This window comes from Colias croceus, chromosome 1 (assembly GCF_905220415.1).
Source record: "Colias croceus chromosome 1, ilColCroc2.1".
NCBI classification, from domain to species: domain Eukaryota; kingdom Metazoa; phylum Arthropoda; class Insecta; order Lepidoptera; family Pieridae; genus Colias; species Colias croceus.
Genome location: NC_059537.1, coordinates 9,526,997 through 9,545,127, shown reverse-complemented (window position 1 = coordinate 9,545,127; position 18,131 = coordinate 9,526,997). Strand labels below are relative to the sequence as shown.

The window sequence follows — 18,131 nt, the reverse complement described above, 5'->3', positions numbered from 1 at the left end:
CGAAACAAAGCCCGCGTAATCACAATTGAGAATATCATAAACGCAGCCCCGATCGTTATAACTTGGTTTAACTGTTATGTTCGAAGATCCGAATTGCAGTAACCATTCACTGCAGACTGCTTTTGAAACCGGAATACAATACTCGTCAACTTTAGTATTGTACGGCCAATTCAGATGCTAGGCATCCAATGAATGTTCTGCATAATACAATCACGCTCTCGATATAGTGCTGGGTGTGAAAGTTGCTAAGTAAAGGGAATTGCCTTAACTTCGCCGGGAGAGCCCTTCCAGGTTGTTACCTAACAAGATTATTTCTCGCAACTAGACTTGTTTGAACTATTAACAGCTTTGAAATTCAAAGGCTACGGTTTTATTGTTTTGCCGGCGCCTTCCGTTGTCTTATTAAAGTGCTTTATGAAGAATTCTTTTTCTTATTTATTCTTTGTTTTATCGCTCACGGCCGATGAGGCTGTCGGTTGTGTATTAAGTTTATTTACCGTCGACCAATGGGAGAGAGAATAATTCTGTGCATAATACAGTTCATAATTTATTCATCGTTTTACATAATCTTGCGTCACAGCATCGCAAACAATAAATATCAAGTTTGGTATCTGAAACAAGCGACAAGCAACCGACGCTAATGATCAAAATTCTGATGAGTAGAGTTAGTCTACAGTATTAATTTGATCAGAGCAATGCTATCAAAGTTCGCGGGAACTCAGCAAGTTTCAGAACTGTTGACTTACCTCGCTTTAAACTGGAGTTAACAAGTCGCTATGTTTCCACAAAAATTAAAATTATAAATTATCGTCTAGTTATATAAATTCCTTACACTACAGACCTAGTAGCATGCAATTTGGTTTTTTATCGTCATATTTTAATACACGGTTCATTATCACACGTACACGTAGAACAGATTTTTTTCATGAACTAATAAAAAACACCCAAAATGTTTAAATGTACTTTAAATGATATTATATTTGAATATTCAATCGCACTGTAAAATGTAAGAATTTATCAAAATCATAACTTAATGTCTATGTACCTAAACATGAATTACAATAATTGTAATTTTTCTATCTAGTGTTTATAAAATACTCAAACATTTTGATATAATAATAATGAAACGAAAGTTTCCAATTAGAAATGTGAATGTTTCCAGTACCTAAACAAATAAATCCTAAACAAGCTGAATTTGAAATCCATGTTTTCCCATTATGAGATTTATACAAGTATTAATGATTTCTATATTATTATCTTATATTATATCGAAAATTAAAATCAACACGCGTAAAGTCAATAATATTGATGTTTTGCATTAAAACAAAACATGTATTATGTGTCGAATAAAACACACAGCGTTGGATGAAGAAAGCAGTCTATGAATCCTATATATCTCTATGCAAATTGGGTCACCTTACCAAATATCGATGGATCTTTCACCTCACTAGCAAGAGCGCGTCCCTAGTATGGCATCTGTCATCATCGCCTTTGAAGCGCTGTCATCTTCCAAGCTCCATAGCATCTTCATCAGCAAGCAGTAAACTGCAACGCTGTGTGTTTTATTCGACACATAATACATGTTTTGTTTTAATGCAAAACATCAATATTATGTGTCTTTCTAAAACACACAGCGTTGGATGAAGATGTGTTTGATATCTGCTGGTGAAGAAAGACATACAAACGCTATGTTGAAAATAAATTATCTTGTTAATATTGTAATACCTAAGTGCTGTATTAACAACTTAAATTTCATTCCTTACAGAATGTTAAATGAACCTGTTGTATTGTAAAATAAAGTTATATTTTAAATTCTAAAAACAATACAAGGGGGTTATGTAATAACAACAAAAATTGTTTTTCTTTCATATTGTAAGAACTAACCATATAGGTATCCTCTAAATTTTAAATTATTCTCCTCAGATAATCTTCTCAATAAGCCAATACTAATGAACTAAGTCTTAGAACCTAAGAACTGCTTAAATATTTCTCTATATCTTTGATACAAATCAAAGTTCAAAAATAAAATTTTAAAAATTATAACTCAAAGGAAGATCAATGTCACCAAGGATAAACAATGGAGCCTCTAAGGCTAAATACTACAGTAAATAACATCTGTATATAAAATAACTATAATAAGCAATGTTAACACAACTGTACCTTAAGCATTAAGCATGTTTGTTACACATTGATCATTACTATGATCTTAAATTAATTACACTGAATTAAATAATAAATTAAACAGTTTCAGGTTACCTTAAAGTAAACCAGACTCACTGGCACTGGCTAAATTGACTGATTGACAGTAAAACTTTTATAATTTACTGTATGGTCCTTCCACTGCCTCCACGGGTTGGTGCCCTTACCACATTCTTGAAGCCACTGCTGGACAGGGCTGCTACGTTTACTGTCTTTAAGATCGGGAGGGACCTTAACTAGCCAGAGATAAAGGTTTGTGTTGCAAGGTTAAAGGGTCTGCCCCTTTATAGATAAGAATCAATTATCTACTTTTAAGATTGAAAATCAGTCCCTTGTTACTTGAACCAACCTTTCCACATGGGTCACTGGGCATATCTATGTGTCTGAGTTTCCTCACAACCGACCACCTGATGGATAATGTGTTGTTGTATCCATTTAGTATCCAAATTCAGGTCAGGTTATAATCTTATCTTGCTGTGATAAAAAACTGTATTTTGAGGTTTTCAGAAGTCATGTTCATGTCATGAACAGGGTCAGCTTGCTTATGATAGACTTAAGCCAATAAAATAGAATCCCTGTGTACTAGATTACATGCATTCTTTTTTTTTTTTTAGCATTGCATTATGAAAGTCACCTCCTGCTTGGAGGGTCATATGTTGGCACTGTGGAGGGGCACCACTACTTAACTGCTCTTTCTCCTTTGCTTTACAATGGGCTGTTTTCTCCCCTCCCCCCCCCCTTTTCTGACTGAGCAGTTGGGGGGCCATAAGGCCGTAAGGCCATTCACCAATGGTCTGAGTGCTCATGACTTCCGGGTCAATAACCAAATATAACCATAATAGTCAATAACCATAAGCCATCTTTAGGCGCTTGACATTGAGTTGCGGACAAATGCCCGTATATTATTATTATTTATTATATCAACCATAAGCCACCCTTGGGTGCTATGTATCTGCCCCGGTCCCGGGGTGCGAGGTGCGCTAGTGCACTTGGAGGATTACCCTTGAAAGGGAATATTCAGTCTAGGCGTCAGCTCCATCAACGACTGCAGATGTCGCAAAATTCGGAGCAGGCTTTGGCAAATATGCCTTGGCACTAAAGCATTCCTTTGGGTAGCGAAATGGTCCATATCAGGAGCTTCCGAAATATTATATTTCCTGTTGTACAAGGTAGGAGAAGCCACTCCGGTACAGGTTGATTTCTTGAGAGGCAATCTAAATCAAAGGCCATTTAGGCGTCCTGGAAGCGTGCCAAGAGTTATTCTCAACTTTTCAGCTAGGTACAGTTACTCAGTTGTAAGAGCTAAGAGAGTCAGCAACCTTTGTATGTGGGCGACCAAAGTCTGATTGATAGCTTGGGCTACAGGATGTGCGCCCCTTGCAATTTACTCAGAAGCACTTTTATTGCATATCTGGTACACGACATATAAGTCAGAAGTTCTAATGCCAAGTCCCCTGCTTCCCTCTCCATTTCTCTGACAGGTAAGTACTGTTCAGATGTCCTACTCAGCCCGCATCCGCGGTATCTGTAGTTAGGAAGTGAGAAACTTGTTCTTTTACAAAGACTATTACATTTCTGTTTATGTTTCTTTTCCACAACTCTTAAGTCTTGTATAGCATGTAGAGGGAAAGCCTTTCTCTCTTGGTCTGCTGTGCGCGAAACTCTAGAGAAATACCTGGAGGCGACAACTGTACAGTCCTCTCAATGTTAGATGTCTAGAACTGTCTGCAACTCTTATTTAGTGCAAGACATGGTCCTTTTAATGACTACCACAGTATGCTCTATCTTTGAGGCTTTTGGGACTGGCAATAACACAGACACTTCTATAGTATCACACATGAGGCACAAGTATCCAGGCTTACAATGTACACTTTGTAATTGATGTGCCAAACCTGCCTTCCCAAAATCTCTATGGTCTCCGGGACCTGTAGAGTTAATTGGAACAATCCTTGTAGACGAAAAGATAATTGTCTAACTAAAAGGCTGTAGCTCATTCTGTGGCTTTACTAAAATCTCCATGGTCTCCGAGACCTGTGAAGTTAAATTATTAGAATAATCCTGATAGTTTAACTAAATCAGAGGGCTGTGGCCCTTTTTGTGATTGGAGTGCCAATCAAGCTCTACCAATATCTCCATGGTCTCCGCGACCTGTGAAGTTGAATTGGAATAGTCTTGTCAATCAGGCTTTACCAAAACCCCCATGGTCTCCGCGACCTGTGAAGTTGAATTGGAATAGTCCTGCCAATCAGGCTTTACCAAAACCTCCATGGTCTCCGCGACCTGTGAAGTTAAATTGGATTAGTCATGGTAGACCCAAAAGATAATTGTCCAACTAAATCAGAAGGCACTTTATGTGGCTGTAGTGCCAATTAAGCTTTTCCAAAATCCTCACAGTCTACAAGACCTGTGAAGTTAATTTTGCAACGGTCTCAATAGACCAAAACTTAATAGCTTAAATAAAACAGAAGGATCCAGCCTGTAGGGTCTCCGCGACCATTTGAAATGGCTGCCATATGCAGGCAGAAAATAGGCCAATGATGCCTGATTGTACAAGCCAATCCTGGCCTTGTGAGAATCTCATTACTGTTACCAATGATGTCTAATTTTACAAGACAATCCTGGCTTTGTAAAAATTTAATTACCGTTATAATCTGTGATATGTATCAAAATTACCTGGTTAATACCTAGGTGTTTAGGTGTCTCAGGTTGAATATCAACCTGGCGGAGCCATCAGCTCTTATTGCCAGAAGCATATCTGAATGTAAGTATGGCATATATTTTTCTGGGTCTTTCTGGACACAGTTCTTTCAGCATAACCATACTAAGCTAATCATGGCTAAGGACGCCTTGTACATATTTTCAGTACATATTTTTGTAGAAGATACAAATAAAAAATACAAAGATTTTGGTTACTTTACTGTTGATATTATAGAATTGTTATCACACCTGAGTGTTAATTTTAAGGCAAGCTCTTTCACTTAAGTAAGAAAGGAACTAGATAAACAACATTATCATCGGTAACATTATAACCAAGAATGATCTCATTCAACTGTTCGGGGATACAGTAAATATGGGTCCTTGATGATGATAATGTATATAAACATATCTACCTCTTATAATCTGCAATGTCTATTTCTTATGATTTTTCACTACTATTCAAATAAGTACCCATAGAATCAAAGCTTATTCTGGTATCAATTGGCTCTGAAAATAAGCTCCTTATGTTAAGAATTATTTACCGTAAGATAAATTAGGTAATCTCAACTTGCAGTAATAAGTAGCTCCTACTGAATATTGTGTGAGACTGTTGCTCATATTATACACTCTATATCATATCCTATAATAAGTAATGTAAAATCTATATGTGACATGTATCAATATTGAAATAATATTAAAATAGTTAATTAACAATTTCTTCTCTTTAGAATATTGTGATAGACAGGTTTTGTAACTAACTATCTAAAATCTAAGTACATCTTAATTGTCTTGAATTATTTATGTAGTCAGTGGGCACTAAGTAGTAGGTACTCACTTTTGTTGAGGTAGTTACAATTGAATGGTCAAAGTGATTGAGATGCCTCACTACCTGCTGAGTGCTGGGGCTTGTTAGCCAGAGGGGATCACGGCGGATTCCTTATACCTAAGTACCTTCTACCTAGGTAGCCTAACGCTATTTCACAAGTCTGGTTAAAAGCAATACTTGACACAGTAACCAATGTGAATTATGTATGATAAAGAAACCCGATGATAATGTAGTGATCTCATTATAGGCATGAATTGTGTTTTATTAATTACCTACATCTAAATATTGATGTATTTGTGTCCAAATACTGTGAAATGTATGCCACGTGCTGGATGAAAATCTATGCACGAGTCCGGACATGTTCTGACAAGTTTGATTGTACTTACGGAATTTCTCGTCTCCCGGTCTCTTGGGCAGTGACGAACCATTACTTCTCTCGTCCTCCGAGGACGAAAAAGAGTTCCCGCCACTATTATACATACCAAAGCACCGGTTTTCGAATTTTCTTCCGACAACGTGGTCTTTTGTGTTTCATATTGGAACTAATTCCGTTTTTCACTAGAAAAACACTAAAATTTAACGCGTGTGTGTTTTATCACACTTAATATTCGAGAATTATAATTATATATATTCGAATTCGAGAATTATATTCTGCGCGATGTTATTGCGCACGAATTCATAAACGCTATGGAGCTTGGAAGATGACAGCGCTTCAAAGGCGATGATGACAGATGCCATACTAGGGACGCGCTCTTGCTAGTGAGGTGAAAGATCCATCGATATTTGGTAAGGTGACCCAATTTGCATAGAGATATATAGGATTCATAGACTGCTTTCTTCATCCAACGCTGTGTGTTTTAGAAAGACACATAATATAAATAACTAGCGGTCCGCCCCGGCTTCGCCCGTGGTACATGTTTACGTTTTCTCTACATAAGAACCATCCTCGTACTTCAAGGAATATAATAAAAAAAGAATTATCGAAATCGGTTCAGCTGTTCTCGAGTTATGCGCTTACCAACACATTTTGCGATTCATTTTTATATATAAGATTTATGGGAAAAAATAGCATATTACATTGAACACAATTACAATAAGAATTTTTTGGTTATATTTGAAGTTTCGTCCAAGCAGTAGTTTCAATGATAGCTAAATTACCTAAATAAAATACCATTCTAAATATCATGTATTAAAAAGAAAAGAAAATATGATAATTACTTAGATACTCTCACATCCTACAGTACATAAAATAAATTATAGGTAGCTAGAAATTAAAAAAATATTACATCATTTAATATTTGATCCATGCTACCAAAACAAAGAAAAATTAATTCATAAGTTATTAGCTGGTCTTATACCAGATGCACCATGCAAGGGTCGAAGTCGGTATCTAGGGACGGGGTGACGGGGTGACGTGTGTCATGGCCACTTACAAGCTTCGAACACCGTCAGAATGCTTCTGACAGATCTTCGTAGCGTGCTAATAGAATTATGCACTAGTCAGTTACATAATTACTGGGAAAGATAATGTAAACTTTTAAATGTTGATTGATAGTGGAAAGTAGTTTGACTTTAATAAAAGCTCTGTTTGTGCCTACATTTGTTCATTAATTTTTTTATCATATTGAATATTAGGTATCTAATTAACAGGGTGACCTGTCGGCGGTGATTTGGAGATGTCGGATGCTCAATGGAATTTAAAGTTTTTCTTACGCTGATTACGTAAAAAAATACTTATAAAATCCCCATCGCAGAATATTAATAAAAACAGTCTTGTTTTAGACAGAAAAGCTATATAATTGTGATATTTGGCACGCGTAAACCGAAGTTCTGAATATTAGTTTTCAGTATTTACTTATGTATAGTAATGATTAAATATACATCAGAGCTAAACTCAGTATTCTGTTACAGTTTCGTGTGGACAGTTAATTATGTTGATATTTTATTAGCACCAGTTCCCCTCAGCATCCATTAACAGTGCTAGGAAATTGGCTTTCCCCACCAAATATCAAATTTCACGTTAATCTACCTAACATAGATCAATTCTGACCGGCGACAATCGAGTTACTGTCGTCTGGTTTCTATGCGATTTTTGTCATATTTTCGATCCATTGTTTCCAACCCTAGTAAGGGAATTATAGCCAGAGATAGCTTTAATTGGTTTGGCGTTGCGGTTGCCTGACATTTTCAGTGCATTGCCTTTGTCATCGCTCTATTTCGGAAAAATATTTGTGAATTAAATTACAATAAAGTATCGCTAAAATCGGCACGTGAATGCCGGGTTTATAGTCGACTGTTTTAACGCCGTAAATCATTTCACCCAGAACGAATCGATGCTATTAAATTATTTATTGTATTTATATTAAATGTTTGTTCGTGACTTCGGTTGTGTTTAAACTTTTTAAAATTGAAAAAAATGTCACCCATATTAAGTAAGTAAAACGAATGCAAATGAATTCCCATTGGATTCCATCTGTTATGTAAATAGTTATATGACTATTTTACGACCTAAAAGTTCAAAATCTCTACAACATTCAACACACTTTTACCATAATAGTGTTTAAAACACACTTCAATTTTCACGAGCCTATCATTATAAGCACGAAAGAATTCTAACCACTAACTACACTATATAAAACCGCGGCACGCTATAAAAATTCCTCTGCCGTAACTCCTAACGCAGCAGTAAGCGAGTAACATCATAATAAACATCACTGCAAGAACAAACATTAAACACAGGCGTAAAATAAAATGCGCTCGCATTTCGCACGCGACGCTGCAAGTCAAAGTACACGGTATTGTACCGCAATGAATATTAACACACGAATAACCGGGATCGCAATAGTCGCTAGAAGATAAATTTATCCGAGCGTCGGGAAGCACCATTTTTCACGGCACCTAACGTTAGGTGTCACATGCGAGGAACGAAGACGGCGTTACTTACGGTATACGTGAGACGACTACAACACGTGCCCGAATTAGCTGGCCATTCTTTCACCGACGATATTACTGCCTGTTTCATTATATTACTTTTATGTGGTATCGCTTTGTGAAGGTGGGGTGCATGTCGTGTGCCAATCAATTAAGTACCTAACTGGCTGATTGATTGAGTCAGCATTGGCTTAAGATTTTCGTGTTTCAGTACGTTATCATTCGTTTAACACTAGTTCATATTACAATAAAGTTACGTAAGCATTGGACATAAAGAAATGCATTGACAAATCCAATGTAAAACGTACCTGTAAAGTTTTTTTTGCAAAAAAAAAAATACAATTTCGCATTAAAATTTTTATAGCAAAATGTTATGGTAAAAGTTAATGCTAAACGTCTCAAAAAGGATGGAATAAATCAAAAAACTAATATTATTTGGTCAGCATACATACGCAACCCGACTAATTTCAAGGTAACGTTTTAACCGGTTTAAACACACACGATTAATATTAAAAGCATAATAATTCTATTACGGCGTGAATTAATTTTGTTCTATAAATCTCATAATTTCTGAACCGCGAAGGTTCACGAACTCTTCTATTTATTTACGTTAATTACTTTCCCGAATGTGTTTTATATGTTAATACGTGTTTCCACAAACAATAGCAATGTTTGTTACAGCTGTATTTGTTATTTTATTTGTTTTGTAACAAAGACGTTAAAGTTGTAATGGCAAGGCTGATTTACACTGATAAAATTTCATAATCACAGATTTTGGGTGAAAATTATATGTTTTATGCGTAAAATCCTTAGAGAATCCTAATTCCAATGCTGCAATGTATAGTGTAAGAAAAATAAAACACATTTTATACAAAGACATAAATATATTTAAATAGAGATAATTTATCTTTAGGGAATTATGAAGAAAAAATAATATTTAAAACGTTGATGAAATAAACTTCTCTGCCTCTCTATAAATTTCAATTATAATGTACATTAGTAAATGACATCAGATTAGGTACATTTCGCTAGAAAATCTAAGCCAAAGTCGCTTAAATTCCCATTTTTATTTAAGATAGCTGAAAACACAATTTTTTTTGACGTTGCACTCATTACGCTAATGGAAAAATGTCTACTTCATACAAGAAAAGCCAAGTGAACACGTGGCTGTAAGTAGCCAACACTGAGTTATGCTCTTGTACCTATGTACGTAGATCACACGCGTATAGCTATAAATCAAAAAATTAGCACGCGAATGTAACCTTTATCCCGCTAAACAAAGCCGTAAAATGGTATGTACGTGTATTCTCTTGTTTTCCCGTGGTCAACCATACAATAATTATTTCGTCCCACGCTTTCACCGTATGTTATTACGGGATATTACAAAGAGACACAAAACGGGTGAATCGCGGCAGATATCAGCTAGACTGTGGTTTCAGCCACCATGTGAAATAATAAGGTATTATAATTAAGCTGCGCGAAATAATTTTCCACGTTTCACTTTACGTTAGATGTTGTAATAACATTTTCTGATATTCCACAATGAATTATGTTATTTATTATTCATTTAAACTATAAACGTGGGTGGATAAATGCATTATAGATATTAATATTCATGTTTTATAATACACATGGATTTAAATGAGTAAATGCTCTTTATCTGTCAATCCATTTTGTTTAGTTGGTTTAGTCATTAATAAACAACGGAAATAATAATAACATATTTTTAACATCAAGACGAAAATATTCATTCAGTTAAATAATAATGTAATCAATAAAATAATATACAATTAACTATATAAGGATACAATACTATAATACATAATAAATTATACACTTCGTATAGGTACATTAATTAACATACGAAAAACATATCTGACAAATAAATACATTGGCTGTAGCCTGTATCTAATTTAATTTTTATAGTACGGTATAAAAACGAAATAAAAGTTTAGCATCGTATTTAACATCAGACCTCCATACAATTTCCATTTGAGAAAAAAGGTAGCCGACTATAATAATAAAGAATGAAAAATATAACAGAGTGAAAGGCGCAAACAGCTGCAGAAGGATTATGGTTTTATTTAGGATTTTTTCGTGACCATCAACCAAATTAGGTCGACGAGAAAATGAAATACCTCTAATAAATTGGACGCTAGGTATCTTACTATGCGTACTATTAAAATTTTGTGTTCTCATTGTTTACGCTACAAAAATTAAATTCACTTTCGTTACTTTTTATTTACATTTTTAGTAATTTGAAAATGACTATATTTCTGTTTAAAATGCAAGAGTACCCGTATGTTACCGGATAGTCTTTATCTCTGTGTACATATGCTTCAGTAAAATGTTTGAATGTATTTTGAGTAGTCTTTAGGGTGAAAGATAAATTCTTATTTAGTTAAAAAAATGGAGAAAAATGTAACTATGCGATAACATAGGAATATATAGGTTTTGCATGCTCAAGTGTACAACATTTAAAGTCAATTTATAACATTATTATTACAAGAACTGCTAAATATCTTGATTCACCCGAACTATTACTGCGTTAATTATTGCCACAGTACACAAAATAACAAGTATCTTAAACAAAACGTCAAGAACATGTCTCCAGAGGAAAAGTTTGCAGGAACAAGGCTTCGAGCGTAATTCGCTATGCTTCATTTCAATGATAAGGAACTTGACATTTCGGAAAGCAACGCCCGCATGTTGTTTGTCTTAGCGCCCTCTGGCGGCGTGTTCAGACTCTTATCATTGGAAACATTTTGATATACGAAGTGACATTGAATTTAAGCTAAAATAATCGTATGTAAATTTTTGTGCTGATATTTATTTTGAGAATATGGATAGCACACGCACAATGCAATTAAATTTTACTGCATATGTATCTAACAATTACAATTGTTAAAATTGACTGTGACTATAATAATTAATTATTATTAGATATGATTATAGATAATAGATTAAATATGAACATACACATACATTGTCAAGTAATTGATATGTCCCAAAGAGCTGTAAGCGTTGATGACGTGGATTTTTTTTACGTAGGTATGAATATTTCATCCCGCTAATTATAATCTAGGTATGTTTTAAAAGCCAAAGGACAAACTATTATTATCTTTTATAATTCACTGGTTACAATTATAAGCTCTTTAAAATATTTCAGCTTAACTAATATCATCCCACATTTACTGTCACAATCGCAGCTGTGTCACGCTGATAATGCGTGACACTTATCCGTCATTTGTTATAACCTACCTATGTATATGTATGTATGTGCACACATGTATTGTGAGGGGTCACCAATTATATCCACTTTTATTATTCACTGAATATAATATATTTTATTATTATATCTTAGACTGACTCTTCTCACATAAATTGGTTAAAATTTGAGAATTTTAATCAATTTATGTGGGGAAGATTTGCATACTTCTATGTTAATAATAATAAAGTTCTAATGAAGAACAACTACAAGAAGTATTTTTTGCACTATCTTATGTTTATTAAGGTCCGGATCGGGGACACGCTTCACCATTTGAGGACCCGTACTTTATTCAAATCGTATTTGTGATTCCGCTCCAGCGCATCATATCTATTTATTAAAACTACATTTACTTAGAAATGTATTTTTTAATACACAACTAAACGAAGCACTTACACGTACATTGGATACATTAAACAATAACTTTACGACATTATCTCATAAAATTTCGTCAATCAAAACACAAAATCATAACCGCGGAACGTTTTCTCGCGATCGCAGCTGCGTCACGCCGATAACGTGACACCTGCACGTCATTTGTCACGCACACTTTCACTGCCAGTTGGCACTGTTTGCTTTGTCCCGCTGTAGACCTGACTTCCCTCACTTTCCCGGCATTTTCACGGCAAATTGGTTTGCGATTCTACTGGATTGACGAAGGGTTTAAAGTGTTCAATATGCGGCGGAGTAATCACCAAGATTGATGCCAAGGGACGGCATAAAATTTCAGGCGAGATTTGCTTTGAAAGCGGCGGATTAAGAGCCGACTTGAGAAAGTTGTCGATTTAATCCTGATGTTTTATTGGTGCGTTTGTTTTGTTAGGCTAATGGTACATAGATCGACCATGATGTTTTATTTCTATTCGTTAACTTTAATGCGAAACTACTTAAATAATATGAACTACTTCTATTTATTTTTGAAATAAGCTCTTTATTAGGAACTGTAGATAGCAAACTATACTCGTAGTTTCTCATATTTTTATGTACCACGCGTTCTCTTAAATGTACCAATGGACAATGGATTAATTTCCTATATATTATTAGATAATGGCTATATATTTCTAACCATAATAATTAAATAAAGCTGGCATACTGGCCCGCGGCAATGTTTACCATCATAATGTTCTCGACGTTTCCCTTGTCAACTCCGCTGTAAGCTGTAAGCGACAGCCAATACGCGCATCTGAACTTTAAAATTATTTGACTGACGCTGATATTATTATGCTGAAATGCTTAAATAAACGGAATTGTGTTTGAGTATCAAAAATGATAACTTGTATTGTTCAGTTATCATCTGGTTATGAATATTACTATTTAAATTTTATGTTAATAAATACATAAATTATGATAAATAAATATATTATATTTTTTTAAAGTGCTTCTAGAAGTCTAATTGAATAAATAAATGTTTTGAGTTTGAGTTTTATATTAAACTCGAAATTAGTATTTTTCCTATAATTAAGTACTTACCTATTACATAAGTATCTGCTCATCACATTTAAGCATAATTATTGTGCAATAAATGTATACTTATTACTTATCTACTACAATGTTGATTAAAATCTTACAAACAACCCTTAAATAAAGAAATAAAACATACTACATGTACACATAATACACATAATACACACATAAGTACACATAATACATGTTTTGTTATAGCCCATTGAGCCCCGAGCGGCCCGATCGGACCACGACACTATAGATTTTCTATTGTGTCTGTGATTCCGGGGGCTGAGTTATGCAAAACATCAATATTATGGCTTATACATTATATTAATATCCACAACAACAACAAACACTATACCGTATTGTCACATTAATATCTTATCCCAACCTGCATTCGCGAATTGCAATCCATCAAAACTTCGCCCTGACTCGATTGTTGAACATAAACTTGGCGACATATTGTAAAACTTCAGCAAAGTTGGTGGTAACTGGGCTATCGAGAGCTGCTTCCTAGACTACAAAGCGTCTTAACTTCTCTAATGAGATGAATAATAATTAAACTGCCAATAAGTATTGCGCTCGAATTTTGCTAATGCATTTTGAATTTATAAACTGACTTCTTTGTGCAATATTAATAACTTCCTCTATATGATTAAATATTTGAACAAACTGTATCTTGCTGATCTTTACTCGTTATGCACCGTGGTTAAACTCACGCTGGAAGTGAACAAATTGATAGTTGATTATATTTCTATAATCAACTTCAACTTCAACAAAAAAAAATACGAGTGGCACTCGGGGACTGCCGCGGTAAAGCTATTGCATAGCATGCCTTCAAGCCTCCGTGCCCGTCAGAGTGGGGAGCGTGAGGTTTTTCGTTACGCAATTTCTGGATTCGGTCCCCACGCTCAAGGCCCGCGATAGAAGCTATGCAATAGCTTAAAAATCTTTTGAATACAGAATTAGATACTGTATTACTGAAAATGGAAACACTGCGGCGTTGATATTTTTCTTAAGTTTCACTTATCTTTTGTTAAAATTATAATCCTTTTATTAGGCATGTCAACATTCTTCATGACTGGGTTTTCGTATAATTAAGAACCAATTTAAGACACACACTTAAGTGCCTTAGAATATAAAATTTTTGAGAAATACGAATTATTCTCCATCATGTTCAAACCAATATTTGCTCAGTATTGACCTCAATCTGGACACAAAACAAAGCCCTAGAGTAACACAAGAAAGATAAGTAACCACGACAATGTAGTATCTTTAAGGCAATAGAGAAGTAATAAGATAAATCTCGAAGAGAGTCCTCTAAGCTCCTATGTGAAGTCTATAAACTCTCATTTTTCTCGCTTAAGATAAAGCGGTGCCGCAGCGACTTACTTCCTACCTACATTATGAATTTTCCTCCAATACTTTAAAAAAATATTGCATAATACTACATTTTATTATTCTTGTTCAAGTTTATTTTTATTATGGGAAGTTACCAAAAATGTCGGGGATTTCAAATGGGAAGAGTATGTTTTATGCTTGTGTATACTTTGCTTTTGAACATTTCGAAAGGATCGTTTTATTTTACCGTATATTTAAGAAATACACCATATAAATTATGTATGATTTTACGTATTCACTAGAACATAGCAGATTTTGCAGCAGACGAAGTTGCCAATCATGGTATGTAATATTTAACATTTTGTTCATAAAAAAGTTAATTTGACATGTTTTAATTAAGTACATATTATTTGCAAGAATGAAAAGGGAATGAAGCAAGGGGAAATGTGAATAGATTTCCAATTTCTTTGTGACTCTACCTACCAGTTGCATTTTTTTTTTTCATTTATAACTTTTATTGCACCGTTTTGGTTCTTTAATCTTGACAAAACTGCAACTGCTTGATAAATATACTCGTATATTTCCGTGCCAGCTTATTCTAGAGCATATCTTAAAATGCTTAACGCTCACGAAGAGGTAATGGGCAAAAATAAAAATCTCAAATGAAGCTGGATTCAGCTTTGTTTATAAAACATTTCCGGCTTATATAATGCTTAATTAGCCAGGATTTTGCAGCCTCGAAGCGCATAACTCACGCTCTTATAACAATTAGCTCGGATTATTCCCTACTTTTTTATTCACTTATTTACTCATTTTACTCGAGAGAATTTCATGTTTAGTCTAATTTATTTTAAGGGTTTATGTAAATTGTGTAATGTAAAGTTATTTAAAGTGTTAGAGGACCGGTACAGTATCCGGCCGTATTGAAACTAGGTTTTTGCTATCAGCGCACAGTATTATTGTTACTATAATTTTAACAATGGAGTTGTAATTCTTTTTCTATAGGACGGTGATATATGCAGTAGTGAGTAAGTAAGTGCATAATATATTCATTCGTGATTTTTAAATAGTAATTTATGTTTTACAGATGCTGATCTCGACACCGCCAGATGACACGACATAAAAGACATTCCGAGAAGTGATGCTTTACGAATCTTATATATAAAAATGAATCGCAAAATGTGTTGGTAAGCGCATAACTCGAGAACGGCTGAACCGATTTCGATAATTCTTTTTTTATTATATTTCTTGAAGTACGAGGATGGATCTTATGTAGAGAAAACGTAAACATGTACCACGGGCGAAGCCGGGGAGGACCGCTAGTACAGAATATAATAAAATTTGCAATTAAAATACTTTTTAGTGATTATACTTACTGTTTAACAATAAAAAAGACGTGTGGCACTCGGGGACTGCCGCGGTAAAGCTATTGCATGCCTTCAAGCCACACCTCGCTCCGTGCCCGTCGGAGTGGGGAGCGTGAGGTTTTTTCGTTACGGAATTTCTGGATTCTGTCACCGCGCTCAAGGCCCGCGATAGAAGCTATGCAATAGCTTAAAAATATTCTTGATATAATATTTACCTACATTACAATACATAAACACTACAGAACCGTCACTACTTTCAAGAAGTCCAATTCCTCTAATGTTCGCGGAACAGTGTTTTGTTAGACGCACATTTCCTATTCCACGGTATTAAATATTCATGAATGCAAGAAGCTAAAATAGCACATACTTCACAGACTTGGTAGGGTGAAAAACTAATGCATCCACTTCCATCTGTCCACAGACAAACAACAAGCTTTCTATAGTGAAGTGATTCAATTTGTTCTCCTCCTTTCCTCTGGATTGAGACGAATTTATTGCAGTGGAAATACATTATTTTGTATTTATTTTACAATAACTTTAAAACACTTACGTTGTGATTTGAGGGTCTTTTGATGTGTTCGATGTTAAATTTGTCTCAGTGAGAAGTTACAGCTACATGTTTAGGTACATACGAAACTAATAATCATGAACTTATCACTAGAGAGACTGAGAGACCGATAAATAGATATTGTGGACTGAGATTGTAAATAAGCTTGTTCTCACATCTTGATCCTCTTATCAAGAGATATGACTTATAAATGTGTCGATTCAAATTACAATTATTCGCTAGCAATCAATCATCTATCGTCAACTTCTGTTAAACTACACTGAAACTACACCAGGCTTTCAATAAACAATATTTAAGGCCCAAACTATTAAAATGATATTCATACAGCCTCAATAATTCAAGTACAAACCCGTTGCGATTATGCCACAAGCGACACAAACTAAGTCGGGGCTTACCGCGGATTGCCGCATCTGCTTTGCACGGATCCCGGTCATTAAAACGATTTCGCTTGTCCGATCTATCTATATCAGTTGAATTATATTTAATTAACGTATTTATGTCATTTGGTAAGTATACTTTTCGATAAGTCAAAGAAAGGTGCATGTGCTTTGGAAAAATCGGCAAGATTATGTGTATCAATTTTGTTTAGTAAACGCGCGAATGTCGAGATTAGTCCATTTCCATAATAAATAACAGAACCTATCCGTATTTTTATTATTTTATAGACTTAAATGTAATTTATAAATACATACTGTACATTTATAAAAGAAGAAAATGCAACGTAAGATTTTTTCTATTTAATATTACTAGTATCTAAATATATCCTTAAGCAAGCTTACTGCCAAAATTATACATTGAAAACAAAATATCTTGGAAAATCACGTAATTTTAAAGTGTCCTAACTTCTTCAGTTCAACATTTACTTCCTAGAATTTGATACCTACACGTATAAAAATTGAGTATATCATATATTATGAACCTCTTAATTTAATGCTATCACATTAAAATTAAAAGTAATAGCTCTACATAAAACACAAATAATATTATTTCCATACTAATATTATAAATGCTAAAGTAACTCTGTCTGTCTGTCTGTTACTCAATCACGCTTAAACTATTGAACCAATTTTCATGAAATTTGGTATGGAGATATTTTGATACCCGAGAAAGGACATAGGCTACTTTTTATCCCGGGAAAATGACGCAATCCCGGAAATCCCACGGGAACGGGAACTATGCGCGTTTTTCTTTGACTGTGCGGGCGAAGCCGCGGGCGGAAACCTAGTATCTAAATATATCCTTATGCAAGTTTACTGCCAAAATTATACATAGAGAACAAAATATCTTGGGAAATCACGTAATTTTAAAGTGAACTTCTTCAGTTCAACATTTACTTCCTGGAATTTGATACCTACCCGTATAAATATCTGAGCTTATATCATATTATATGACATGATTAAAAAGAGCAACTATGGAGTTTCTTGCCGATTCTTCTCCGTAGATACTGCTTTCCGAATCGGTGGTAAATGTTAAAATATGTAATGACGT

The 18,131-nt window shown here is 34.5% G+C and overlaps 1 long non-coding RNA gene across 4 annotated transcripts; it reads right to left on the bottom strand.

The window, feature by feature from the left end:
- Positions 1 to 1,296: 1,296 nt before the first annotated feature.
- LOC123692408 lies at positions 1,297 to 6,591 on the bottom strand. Of its 4 annotated transcripts, none has more exons than XR_006751540.1 (2): positions 6,109 to 6,591; positions 1,297 to 1,662 (listed from the first exon to the last, which is right to left on the bottom strand). It is a non-coding gene; the product is annotated as an uncharacterized LOC123692408 (long non-coding RNA). The 4 variants fall into 4 exon arrangements; XR_006751541.1 differs by having other exon boundaries at positions 1,297 to 1,659; XR_006751542.1 differs by lacking the exon at positions 6,109 to 6,591 and adding an exon at positions 2,257 to 2,413.
- Between the last annotated feature and the right edge of the window lie 11,540 nt (positions 6,592 to 18,131).